Source organism: Hemiscyllium ocellatum, chromosome 17, assembly GCF_020745735.1.
Source record: "Hemiscyllium ocellatum isolate sHemOce1 chromosome 17, sHemOce1.pat.X.cur, whole genome shotgun sequence".
NCBI classification, from domain to species: domain Eukaryota; kingdom Metazoa; phylum Chordata; class Chondrichthyes; order Orectolobiformes; family Hemiscylliidae; genus Hemiscyllium; species Hemiscyllium ocellatum.
Window position 1 is genome coordinate 62,258,997 of NC_083417.1, and position 14,078 is coordinate 62,273,074.

A 14,078-nucleotide genomic window follows, 5' to 3' on the forward strand; every position below is an offset into this window, starting at 1 on the left:
GCTAGGGGATTAGCTATTTCTTATTCAGCTAGCCAGAAACAACAGAAGGAGGAACAGGAGTGTCTACTTGAGACGTGGTTGAAAGCCTCGGATGCAGCACATTTTGCGCAGCCTTTGGTGACTAAGCTACAGCGGATCACGGCCCTTCGGGCTGCCTTGAACTCAATACTGACACAAAACACAAAGAAAGAACTTGTTTTTGCTAGACAGAAGCTGTTCGAATATGGGGATAGGCCAGGGAAGTATTTAGCGTACCTGACTAGGAAAATGCATGTTCCCCAATCCATTACTGCAATCAGAGACAGCGCCGGGGTCCTTACATCCGATGCTAAAAAGATTAATGATGCTTTTCGGAGCTTTTCATCTGAATTGTATCAGTCTGAAGGTTGCGAAGACAGGAGTGCTAAAATGGAGACCTTTTTTAAGAACATGGACCTCCCAGGGGTAAGCTTGGAACAGGCCTCTCTCCTTAATGCCCCCTTGACATTTCAGGAAATACAGGAGGCAGCTAGGCAACTTCAGAGTGGGAAAGCGCCTGGCCCTGATGGTTTTCCAGGTGAGTTTTATAAGGAGTTTATAGGGATTCTGTCAGGCTGATGTTGGAGATGTACAATCACTCCTATATGCATGAACGCCGACCACCATTTTTGAAAGAAGCTAATATTTCCTTAATTCTTAAGAAGAGAAAAGTTCCTGAGGATTGTGCCTCATACAGGCCCATTTCTCTATTAAATTCAGACTTCAAGATTCTGTCCAAGATCCTGGCGCTGAGATTGGAAAGGGTGTTGCCCCATATTATTAAAGAGGACCAGACAGACTTTGTAAGGGGCCATAGGTCTTCTAATAATATTAGAAGGTTGCTGAATGTGGTCCAAGTTTGTCAGCAACAATCGATTCAGGGTTTGGTGATTTCCTTATATGCAGAGAAAACATTTGACCGGGTGGAATGGCCATATCTTTTTTATGTCTTAGAACAGTTCGGGTTGGGTGGAGTCTTTGCTAAGTGGGTCGAGGTCTTATATCGCCACCCTCTGGCCGCGGTCATCACCAATGGATTCAAGTCTGGGAATTTTAGGATTGGTAAGGGTAGTCAGCAAGGCTGCCCCCTCTCACCGTTGTTGTTTACGTTGGTGTTAGAGCCGCTGGCAGAGGCCATTCATCAGAATGTCCACATAACTGCTCCGCAAGTCAGATCGAGGGCACACAAGATTACACTGTACATGGATGATGTCCTTCTGTTTTTATCGAACCCGATCACCTCCGTACCCCATTTGATAAAATGTATCGATTCATTTGGGGCTATTTTAGGATATAAAATTAACTTTGCAAAATCGGGGGCCATGTCTTTGGGGAACCTTAAGGATGTGCCAGAAGTTGAAAGTGGCTCTAAGTTCCCTTTTAAATGGTCACGGACAGGGTTCCAGTACCTAGGCATTTTTATTACCCCCAAGTTTGATCTGTTATTTCGAACTAACTTTGCTCACTTGCTCGACAATATTAGGCGAGATCTCCAGAGATGGGAGGTTCTTCCAATTTCATGGCTGGACCGAATATCTCTCATTAAGATGAATGTTCTTCCTCATTTGCTTTATCCCATGCGTATGCTCCCTATAATGTTTCCCAGGTCAACGCTGTGTTCCTTTGTCTGGCATCGTGGGCGGCCCCTCATCAAACTTACAAAATTGCAGTTTCCTCAAGGAGGGGGAGGAGTTGATTTCCCAGACATCAGAAGGTATCAGTTAAGTTCTCTGCTGTCCTTTGACTGTGATATTGAGGCCTCCCAAGCAAAGCACCCTCTTATTAACCTATTATTCATGGATAAGATGAGGACAGTTATGGAGCACTGCCAGAACCCCATTGTCATTAATATAGTCAAGGCATGGAGGGCGATGCATCAGAGTGAAGATTGTTTATCCAAGACTTTGCCACTTACATCTATAGTTGGCATGCCAGGGTTCTGACCAGGGATGATGGACTCAGGGGTTCAAACTATGGGCAGTGAGAGGAGTTCCTAGTTTGGGAGACTTGTTTGAGGGAGTGGCTATGATGTCTTTTGAGCAACTGAGCCGCAAATACGGGTTGCCCAACAGAGACCTTTTCCGTTTTTTTCAGGTTAGGGATTTCACCCAGAAGAAGACTATGCTTCTCACTAAGCCCTATAAGCCCAATACAGAGAGGTTGTTGCTCCACTCCACTAACACCCTTTCGGTTAGTGCCCTCTATCGCCTGCTGGGTGGCAGGGCCTGGCAGGATATTAACCAGTTATGTGAGGTCTGGGAGTGGAGATCTCTTCTGAAACATGGGAGAACATCTGGGAGAATACTCGAAAGATCTCAATCTGTAACAGAACATGCGCTATGCAGTTAAAAGTTCTGCACAGGGCTCATCTGGCACCAGACCGTCTGGCAAAGTTTACAAAAGGGGCATCTTCAGTGTGCCCCAAATGTAAAATAAGTATAGGAACTCTTACCCATTGCTTCTGAACATGCCACAGGATCCGTGTTTATTGGAGCGCTGTGGCGGGAGAGAGAGGGAGGGTACTGAGGACTGAAGTCAAAGTAGACCCAATATGTCTCCTCTTAGGTCTGCAAAATTTACCATCTTTAGACGGGCATGGGAAGAAACTATTTAATATTCTTGCATACTGTGCATGGAAGAATATTCTGATGAATTGGGTGTCTGAGAACCCGCCGGACTTGCTGGGATAGTAGAAATTAATTATGGAGCACATTCCCTTGGACTTTTTCACAAACATGGTGCATCACACAACAGACAATTTTTATAAGACATGGCAGCCCTACTTGAGTTATTTGGATATAGATTTATCAGTTATCTTAACTAGGGTATTTGTTTAACCAGGATGATCAGATTTGTCAAGCCCTGGACCCTGGAGGGTGTCTCCCGAGTTAATACGGGTATGTGTACAATGCTCCTGTTCCTTTGTTTGAGAGCCTTGCACAGAGCATAGCTGTTCTGTATTTTGTGGGTTATTTTTGGGTTTTTTTGCTTTTTTTTTGGTGTTGCTTTGTATTATAGAGTAGGTTAGCAGTTAGTAGATAGTAGTTATATTGTAATTTGTGTTTGTTTTCTTTTTATTATACTGAGATTTGTGATTTTTTTCAATAATTTTATATGTTTGTAAAGTTTTAAAAAATTGCTAATAAATATTTTTACAAAAAAAAGAAGGCAAATGGAATATTGTCCTTCAATATTAGAGGAATGGAGTTTAAGAATTGGGAGGTTATACCGCAGCTGTTAAGGCCACACCTGGAGTAGTGTGTACAATTTTGTTCTTACTTGAGAAAGGATTTACTGGCATTGGACAGAGTGATCCCTTCCCCTGTGGGTGTCTTCCTTCCCACTGCAAATGAACTTCTGTTTTAAAAGGAGCCAATATAACCTCCTTGAATTAACAAAAAGAGTGAGTTTATTAATTGCTAAACACAAAATGAAAAAAGTTATGCCATACACATGTTCTGAGTAGAACTAAGTGGCAAATCCAACATGATAAAGGTATTTCAAAGACAACTGCGGCTGCTATTGGATGAAACCTGCTGCATTGACATTGACAGTTGAGCGTCAATGTTCAAAGTTCTTGGTTTTGCAGTTTGATGGCAATTCTATTGTTCTGATTCTTTTTGACAGTGTCAAGACCAAGTCAGGAAAGTGCACTGATTCTTAATTCTCACTACTCCTGGGGATGTCACGTTAGTTAACTATTTAATCAAATGACTCAAAGTCCCCAGTTTACTTATATGATAGCTACAGGTAAGACAATACACTGTCGAATAATTGTTGCTGGAAAAGGCAACATCCGAGGAGCTGTAGAGTCGACGTTTCAAGCAGAAGCTCTTCATCAAGAATGAGAGCGTGGCCCAAGGGGCTGAGAGATAAACGGGAGGGGTGTGGGGCTGTTGGGGAAGGTAGCTGGGAATGCGATAGGTAGATGAAGGTAGGTCAGGGAAGAGGGTGGAGCAGATAGATGGGAAGGAAGATGGACAGGTAGGACCGTTCAAGAGGGCAGTGCCGAGTTGCAAGGTTGGATCTGGAATAAGATTGGGAGAGGGGAAATGAGGAAACTAGTGAAATCCATATTGATCCCATGTGGTTGGAGGATCCCAGGCAGAAGATGAGGCAGTCTTCCTCCAGGCGTCAGGTGGCTAGAATTGGGCAGTGGAGGAGGCCCAGCACTTGCATGTCCTTGGCGGAGTGGGAGGGTTAGTTAAAGTGTTTAGCCACAGAGCGGTGGGATTGTTTGGTGTGTGTGTCCTACAAATGTTCTCTGAAATATTCTGCAAGTTGGTGTTCTGTCTCCCAGTGTAGAGGAGACGACACCAGACACAGTAGATGAGGTGTATGGAAGTACAGGTAAGTCTCTATCAGATGTGGAAGGATCCTTTGGGGCCTTAGATGGAGGTGAAAGGGAAGGTGTGGGTACAAATTTGCACCTCTCGTGGTCGCAGGGGAAGGTGCTGGGAGTGGAAGGTGGGTTGGTGGGGGATGTGTACCTAATAAAGAAGTCGTGGAAGGAATGGTCTATACGGAATGTAGATAGGGTTGGGGAGGTGGCAGAGATGGCGGAGGATGATGCAATGTATCTGGAGGTTGATAGGGTGGAAGGTGAGGAGCAGGGGTGTTCTCTCATTGTTGCGATTGGAGGGGTAGGATTCAAGGATGGACGTGCATGAAGTGGAGGAGGTGCACTGGAGGGCATTGTTGACCACATCGAATTGAATTTATTGTCACGTGTACCGAGGCACAGTGAAAAGCTTTGTCTTGTGAGCAATACAGGCAGATCATAGAGTTAAGTAGCATAGATAAGTAAATAATAGGTAAACAGCGGCAAAAACAAAAACACAGGTACAGGCGAATGTTAAGAGTTTGTGAGTCCATTTAGTATTCTAACAACAGTAGGGTAGAAACTGTTTCAAAACCAGCTGGTGCGTGTGTTAATGCTTCTGTACCTTCTCCCTGACGGTAGAAGTTGTAGAAAAGAAATTGCCAGGGAATGCTGGTCGCCATTCTTTGACATCGGGCCTGGTAGATGGATTCTACAGATGGGAGATTGGCCTTTGTGATTGTCTGGGACGAGTTCACCACTCTCTGAAATCGTCTCTGATCTTGAATGGTACAGTTGCCATACCAGGTAGTGATACATCCAGACAGAATGCTCTCGGTGGAGCATCTATAAATGTTGGCAAGGGTATTCACCGTCATGCCAAATTTCCTCAGCTGTCTGAGGAAGAAGAGATGTTGGGTCTTTGTAACCAGTGCATTCACATGATGAGTCCAAGAAAGCCTGTTGTGGATGACCACTCCCAGGAGCTTGACAAGCTCCCACATTCCACCTCTGTGCTGTTCATATGTAGGGGGGCATGAGTAACATCCCACTGAAAGTCAATAATGAGTTCATAGGTTTTGCCGGCATTGAGAGCTAGATTGTTCTCGATGCACTATTTTTTGAGGTCTTCAACCTTCTGTCTGTCATCTGTTTCGCCGCCATCTGATATTTGACCGACTATGGTGGTGTCATCAGCGAACTCGTAAGTGGCATTAGTCTGGTATTTGGCAACGCAGGCATGGATATACAGTGAGTATACAGAAAGGGACTAAGTAAGCAACCTGGGAGGGCTCCAGTGTTGAGTGTTAGTGAGTGTCCCCAAAATCACTGATTGTGGCCTGTGCGTCAGGAAACTGAGGAGAGTTTCCTCAGAGAGTGGAACTTAGTCTGAGATTGCTAAGTTTAATAATCAGTCTCGAGGGAATAATAGTGCTGAAGGCTGAACTATAAGTAGGATATTTGCCTAGCTGTTCTTGGTGTCACGGTGTTCTAGGGAGGAGTGAAGGGCAAGTAATATGGCATCTGACGTAGATCTGTTGGTCTGATAGGCGAATTGGAGTTGGTCAAGAGTAGTGGGGAGGCTGGAGTTGATTAATACCATGACCAGCCTTTCAAAGCAATTCATGAACACTGAAGTTAGGGCCACTGGTGGTAGTCATTGAGACATGCTGCATGAGCCTTCTTAGGCACAGGAATGATGTTGGCCCTCTTGAAACAGGCAGGGACAGTGGCGTGATGCAGGGAGAGGTTGAAGATGACCAAGAAGGCCTCTGCCATTGATCTGCGCACGCTGAGTGCACGGCCTGGCACTCCATCTGGTCCCATCGCTTTCCTTGGATTCACTTGAAGGAAAACTGATCTGACCTCTGATGCAGTGACTGTTGGGAATAGGTGTTACCTCTCTGCCGACATTTTGCTCAAAGCAAACATAGACGGCGTTGAGATGATCTAGGAGGGATGTGTCATCGTCTACTGTCTCTTTTTAGAGCCCATGATGTCATTCAGTCCTTGCCATTGTCTCTGGGCGTCTATCCTGGTCTCTAGTTTGGATCGGTATTGGTCCTTGGCTGTCTTAATGGCTCTGCGAAGGTCATACTTGGATTCCTTATATTTGAGTGGGTCTCCTGATCTGAAGGCCTCACATTTAGACCTCTGCTACACTCTGTGAAAGATGCCTACCACTCCAACCCCCGCATTCATTTCGGAAACTCCGATCACAATGCCATGTTTCTCCTCCTGGTTTACAGGCAAAAGCTCAAGCAGGACTCCTGGTTTTTAGCAGGTTCTGTATGGCTTGTTGGGAAACACCCAGATTGACTTCCTCGATATGCAGTCCTCCACACATTTGGTGACAAAGTCTGTGATGGTGGTGGCGAACTCGTCCAAGGTACCTGCGGACTGTTTGAACAGGGCCCAATCAGCCGATTCCAGACAGCACCGGAGTTGATCCTCTGCCTCCTCCAACCAACACTGGACCTGTATCGATGAGGGGGGGGGGGGGGGTCTCCTGCTTGAGCTTTTGCCTGTAAACCGGGAGAAGAAACATGGCATTAGATTAGATTTTGATTAGATTCCCCTACAATGCGGAAACAGGCCCTTCGGCCCAACAAGTCCACTCTGACCGTCCGAAGAGTAACCCACCCATTTACCTACTCCCTACTAATGCACCTATCACTATGAGCAACTTAGCATGGCCAATTCACCTGACCCACACATCTTTGGACTGTGGGAGGAAACCGGAGCACCTGGAGGAAACCCACGCAGACACGGGAGGAATGTACAAACTCCACGCAGACAGTCGCCCAAGGCTGGAATCAAACCCGGGTCCCTGGCACTGCGAGGCAGCAATGCTAAACACTGAGCCACTGTGCCATCCTTTGTGGTCGGAGTTTCTGAAATGAATGCGGGGGATGGAGCAGTAGGCATCTTTCACAGGGTGTAGCAGTGGTCTAAAATATTTGGTCCTCTGGTGGGGCAGGTAATGTTCTGATGTTCTTGGGCAACACCTTCATTAGATTGGCTTAATTGAAGTCACTAATTACAATAAACAGAGCCTTGGGGTGTTCCGTCTCCAGTGTGTTAGTGGTGGAGTACAGCACAGCTAGAGCTTCTCAACCTTTGCTTGTGGCAATATGTACACAGAAGTTAGTATAGCAGCGGTAAATTCCCATGGGAGCTAGAAGGGGCGGCATTTGATTGTGAGGAATTCAGGGTTTGGGGAGCAATGGTTGCCCAGGATTGCAATGTCCATGCACCACAAGTTGTTGATGGTAGATAGAAGGAGCAGCATTTGATGGTGAGGAATTCAAGGTTTGGGAAGCAATGTCTGCCCAAGGTTGCAATGTCTGTGCAGTACAAGTTGTTGAAGGAGGCTGGGAAATTGCAGTCGTTGAAGAAGGTGGCAATCTGGGATGTTCTGTAGTGGAATTGGTCCTCTTGGGAGCAAGTGTGGTGGAGGTGGAGGTTTTGGAAATAAGGGATAGCATTTTTACAGGAGGCAAGGTGGGAGGAGATGTAGTCCCGGTAGCTGTAGGAGTCAGTGGGTTTGAAGTAGATGTCCATGTTGAATCAGTCACTGGAAGTGGAGATGGAGAGGTTCAGGAAGGGGAGGGAGGTGTCCAAGATGGTCCAGGTGGACTTGAGGTTGGGGTGGAAGGTGTCCATGAAGTTGATGAACTGTTTAACCTCCTTGTGGGAGCACGTGGTGGCACCAACACAGTCATAGATGTAGCAGAGGAAAGGATGGGGAATGGTGCCGGTGTCGCTGCGGAAGATTAACAGTTCCAAGTACCTGAAGAGGCAGGTATAGCTGGGGCCCATTTGGGTCCCCATGGTTACCCCTTTGGTCTGGAGGAAGTGGGAGGATTCGAATGAGAAATTGTTGAAGGTGAGGACCAGTTCAGCCAAACAAATGAGTGCATCATTGGAACGGTACTGGTTGTGTTGGCAGGAGAGGAAGAAATAGAGGGCTTGGAGACCTTTGTCATGGCAGCATGGTGAAGATGAAGGGCTCTGGCCCGAAACGTCGAATTTCCTGTTCCTTGGATGCTGCCTGACCTGCTGTGCTTTAACCAGCAACACATTTTCAGCATGGTGAAGATGAAGTGTTTGGGGCCAGGGAAACAAAAGTCATGGAGAAGGTAGAACGCATGGGTGGTGTCTGGAACATATGTGGGAAGATCCTGGACCAAGGGGGACAGGATGGTGTCAAGGTATGTAGAGATGCGTTCGGTGGGACAGGAGCAGGCTGAGACAATGTGTCGACCAGGGCAGTCAAGTTTATGAATTTTGGTTCAAAGGTAGAACCGGGTGGTGCGGGGTTCCCAGCCTGTGAGGTTGGAGGCTGTTGAGAGGAGATCCCTTGAGGTGTTGAGATCGTGGATGGTCTGGGAGATAATGGGTTTGGTGACAGGAGGTGAGGTCGTAGTCAAGGGGGCAGTAGGAGAAGGTGTCCACGAGTTGGCACCTGGCTTCAGCAGTGTAGAGGTTGGTGTGCCAAACTACCACTGTCCACCCCCTTGCCTGCTGGTTTGATGGTGACGTTGGGGTTGGAGTGGAGGGCTAAGCGTTGCAAAGGTGAGGGATTGGAGTGGGTAAGGGGTTGCACAGGTTGAGGCAGTCAATGTCACAGCAGCAGTTGGAGATGAAGAGATCAAGGGCAGGGGTATCCAGGTGGATGGGGTGTGTAGGAGGTGGGAGAAGGGGTCCTTGGTTGGTGGGCAAGAGTCCTGATGGAAAAAGTAAGCACAGATGTGGAAGAAATGTTCGATGTTGTAAAGCGTGTTGAATTCATTGATCCAGGAACACTTCGGAATGAAGGTTAGGCCTTTACTGAGGACTAATCATTCATCGTCAGTGAGAGAGAAATCTGGGGGATGGTAAAAACACAGCAGTGCTGGGAGCTAGGACCCAATGTGGGGTTGGAGTTGGGAGTGGGGACGGAGACTGTCGAGTAATGTGGTTATGGGATCGTGGGTGATGTCATCAACGGAAGACAAACTCACCTTGGGGTCAGGAACCAGAAGTGGTGCCTTCAGTGGCATCTGCGGGGTCGGAAGTGACATAATACATGACGTTTGCGATGTCATCAGTGATGTTCCGGTGAGTGTTGTCGGTGAGGTGGAGGCAATGGCAACCATAGCGGCAGAAGTGACCTGTTAGGTAGTCTTTGTGGTGGTTTCGGTGGCAGTTGCGGAAGTGGTTATCTTGCTGGTGATCGCAGAGGCAGTTGTCTTGGCAGCATTCATGGAGGCGGTATTGTCAGTGGTGGCTGCAGCCATTGGGGTGGCGCAGGTGAAAATGACGTCATCGTTTGCCGTGGTGGTAGTGGCTGGAGCGGCCGCATGGCTACTGGCATCCGTGCAGTTCCGGAGGCCTGGGGAAGGTTCTGGGATGATTGAGGAATCCCAAGTTTGGAAGTAAGTACGTGAAAATTTGGTGTACTTACATTCCTTGATGTCCGATTTGCTGGAGAAAAAGCATTTTTTGAGTGTGTGGATTCTTCTGAGGACGAAGAACAGCAAACATCCTTTGCAGGTCTGGGAGAGTGTTGCCCTGAGCTGGGGCAGGGTTGACTGCAGGGAGAGCAGGTGGCGGTGCTTGGCCACAAGTGTAGAGCGGAGGATTTGGGGGAAAACGCTGACCAGGTTTCTGTAATTAACAAGAAACCACTAATTTCAAAGAAATCAGTCCTGATCACAGGAAAACAAACAAAATATGAGTTATTAACCTACGACTCTGCTCACTTCAGCTCTCAACCCCTTCCTAAATTTCCACATCACACTTGCAGATAGACAAAGCAAACAAACACACATAGATGTTATGAGTAGAAGGAAAAATGCTGGATAAACATTCTTCAAAAGCACCAAACCATAAAATTTGTTGACATGTCCCTTTTACATCTTCCATATGCTTCTGATCTCCGATGTCCTTACTTCCAGATCCTTTCAATTCTTTGCTGCAGTCAAGGAACAGCTGACACTTTAATTGCCTAGTCTTTCAATGTCTACTTAGAGGTACCAGCCTATAGCATATGATGGGCGACATTAGTTATCTTTCAGTTTTTGAATACTTCACTGCAGAGAGAGAAAAATAAGATGCTGCTTCTTATAGTGTGGAAATCTTTTTCCTTTTTTTTTGTTCACACACAAGCTGTCCACCTGCCTAAGGGATAGTTGCACAGTTGTTGACATGTTGATTGCTGACTCCTGGCCTGTGCAACTGACCTGATTGAAAATCCAAACAGCAGTCTATCTCCGGATGAAGCTTGCACTGAACACACTTGTGATCCCACTGGGTCTCAAACATCTTTCTCCATTGCTTGAACAAAACAACAGTGTAAATATAACTCACAATGAGTTCCATTACTGAAAAATGTGTTGCTGGAAAAGCGCAGCAGGTCAGGCAGCATCCAAGGAGCAGGAGAATCGATGTTTTGGGCATAAGCCCTTCTTCAGGAATCCAGGAGAATCGACGTTTCGGGCATAAGCCCTTCTTCAGGAATGGACCCAAAACAGTTTATGCCCGAAACGTCGATTCTCCTGCTCTTTGGATGCTGCCTGACCTGCTTTTCCAGCAACACATTTTCAGCTCTGATCTCCAGCATCTGCAGTCCTCACTTTCACCTAAATGAGTTCCATTAATTTGTTTTCAAAAGTGCAGCAACTACTTTCATGATGATGAAGGTTCTTAGCTCAGGCTCATCCTGGGATAACCACCTTTTGGATCATAGTATCTCTCCTGCCTGGTGTTATCAGCTGATATTCATTGAACTACAGTGAGAATTACCCTGTCTAATTAATGATGTCTTATCAAGCTTTCTAATCAATTTCAGTAGACCATATCTCTCTTGCTATCATCTTTAACATGTTCTTTTTAAACACATGACTACACTAAAAAGTTCTTTGTAACATTCTTTGATACATCTAGTAACCATGGAAGATGGTACAAAAATGTGAGTCTTCCTTTTTTGGATATGAAGATGGAAAAACTGATTTGTACTCAAACTTCATATTAACACTGGCTGGTAGAGTCTGATTTAAACTGGACTAAATTCATAAAAAGGACAGTGTGGCATTTCTGATTAGGTAATTGTCAAAAACTCAGCTCAGCACCAACAATAAAGCCAAATTTTAATGCAGTAATAAATACTGGACAGTAAGAAGCCATTCAGCATGCACTGTTGCTCACAATTGTTCTTCTGTAACCACAGTTCCTTCATACTTTTATATTAAAAGTACCATGGCGGCACGGTGACTCAATGGTTAGCACTGCTGCCTCACAGCACTAGGTCCCAGGTTCGATCCAGCCTTGGGTAACTGTCTGTGTGGAGTTTGCACATTCTTCCTGTGTCTGTGTGGGTTTCCTCCAGGTGCTCCGGTTTCCTCCCACAAGTCCAAAGATGTGCAGGTCAGGTGAATTGGCCATGCTAAATTGCCCATAGTGTTAGGTGCATTAGCCAGAGGGAGGTGGGACTGGGTGGGTTGCTCTTTGGAGGGTCGGTGTGGACTTGTTAGGCCGAAGGGCCTGTTTCCACACTGCAGGGAATCTAATCTAATTTCTCATTTAAAGTGCTGATCACCTTTTAATGATATTCTTCTCTCAGCCTTGGTGGTCACTTTTGGTTCATGGTCTGATAGCTCATGGTGAATAAACGTTACTCCTCTCCTTTAGTTCTTCCAATGAAAATCCTCAGTCTCTGCCCTCTCATTCCCCAACCCACCATCTCTATTCTGTCTGTCTCCACCTCATCCCTTAATCTGTCCTCCACCAATAAGTGGGGGAAGTCTCAAGGCCACAGGTTTAGCCATTGAGTCATACTGCATAAAAGCTGGCCCTTTGGCTCTTCATGTCTCTGCTGATCACTGCTGACTATATTTTTGGCTTGTCCCAGCCAGTGATGTCACCCAAGGAAGGCCTGTGACAAAACAGTTATATACTGCCAGTTAGCAACACTGCCAATGTGATTCATGTCCCATCCTTGCAACCGTGACAATCTTGAAGATCATCAATCTTAAGTATAATTTGAGATCTAAGCTTTGTTTTGCTGTTCATTAAAATTAATTGGGAATATTTCATAACTAAATATCTTATGTGTACAAAAGTTGGACTTTAACCACTATGTGACAAACAGCAACTGTCACTGCACATCATATCAAGGTACAAAGTGTGCTTTATGACCCTGTCGTAAATACATGCCTCTATTTGGCTTTCCTTTGTACCTCTTACCAATCTTTCAGTGAAGTCTGAGCAACTGAATAAATGCTGTGACTCCTGGAGGAGTTCATAGTTTGGGTATTCTGCAGTTAGTAACTCTCCACCTGACTCTCTGAAGACTTTGTATAACCTAGAAAGTGCAAGTCAGGATTGTTATTTATGACTCCTCAGTTGCCTAGATGAGTGTAGCTCTAACAACATTCACTCCCTCCACTACAAGTGCAACATGTCTACATTGTGTGATATCAACCACTTTGAAAAACAAGGGATGCAGATACATGGCAATATAATCAATAAGGTCTCCTCCAAGTAAGTTATCAACCTGACATGGAAAAATATCACTGTTCCTTCAAAGTCACTGCATCAAAGTCTTGAAGCTCCTTGTTTAAAACATTGTGAGAGTGCTTTCCCCACAGACATTGCAATGGTTCAAGAAGGCAGCTCACCACCACATTCTTAGAGCAATTAGAGTGGGCAATCAATTCTATTTTGTCAACAATGGTCATATTCCATGCAGAAATTTTATTTTTAACTGGATCAGACAACAATTATGCAAGAATTGTGTTTATTGGTGCTTGCCATTGTGACTTCACTGGGATTTGCATGATTGGAAGAATGGCTAAGAATGGAAGAATGACTTGGTTGTAGATGGGCCAAGTGGGCAGAATCATCACTTCAGAAGAACCTCTAAAAGTGCTAAATGATGGGAGATATACATTCCTGCCTTGATCCCAATGAACGACTGAGCAAGAAGGTCAATCTACAATACGTATTCTTAAAGAAAAGTCATGGTTCCTGGGAGTCAAAGAATCTCTACAGCGCGGAAGTAGGCTATTTGGCCCATCGGGTACATGCTGACCCTCCAAAGAGCATTCCACCCAGACCTACCCTATCCCTGTAACCCTGCAATTCCCATGGCTAATCCACATAGCCTGCACATCCTTGGACACGATGGGCAGTTTAGCATGACAATACACCTAACCTGCACATCATTGGACTGTGGGAGGAAACCCATGCAGACACGGAGAGAATGTGCAAACTCCACACAGTCACCTGAGGATGGAGTTGAACCCAGGTTCCTGACGCTGTGAAACAACAGTGCTAACCACTGAGCAACCATGCCAGCTATAGTCCAGAGGCCAGGTCACTTGCCGCGATCTGGATCCTAATGATGGTCCTTTAGAAGTTATGAACTTACTGCGTGGACAGCAGGAGGCTGGAAAAACACAGCAAGCCAGGCAGCATCAGGACGTGGAGAAGTCAACGTTTCAGGTGTAACCCTTCTTCAGGACTGGGCATGAGTGTAAGGGGAGCTGCAGATAAAAGGGGCGGGGAGGAGGGAAGGGTGGTGGATCAACCAACCAGGTCGTAACCTTTACCTGTGTTCACCTACCTCACTGGAATAGATGGGTACAGTCTGATTGGTCGATCTACCACCCCTCATGCCACCCACCACCCCTCATGCTACCCACCCCCCCCCACCCCCCTTATCTGCAGCTCCACTTACACCCACCCCCAGTCC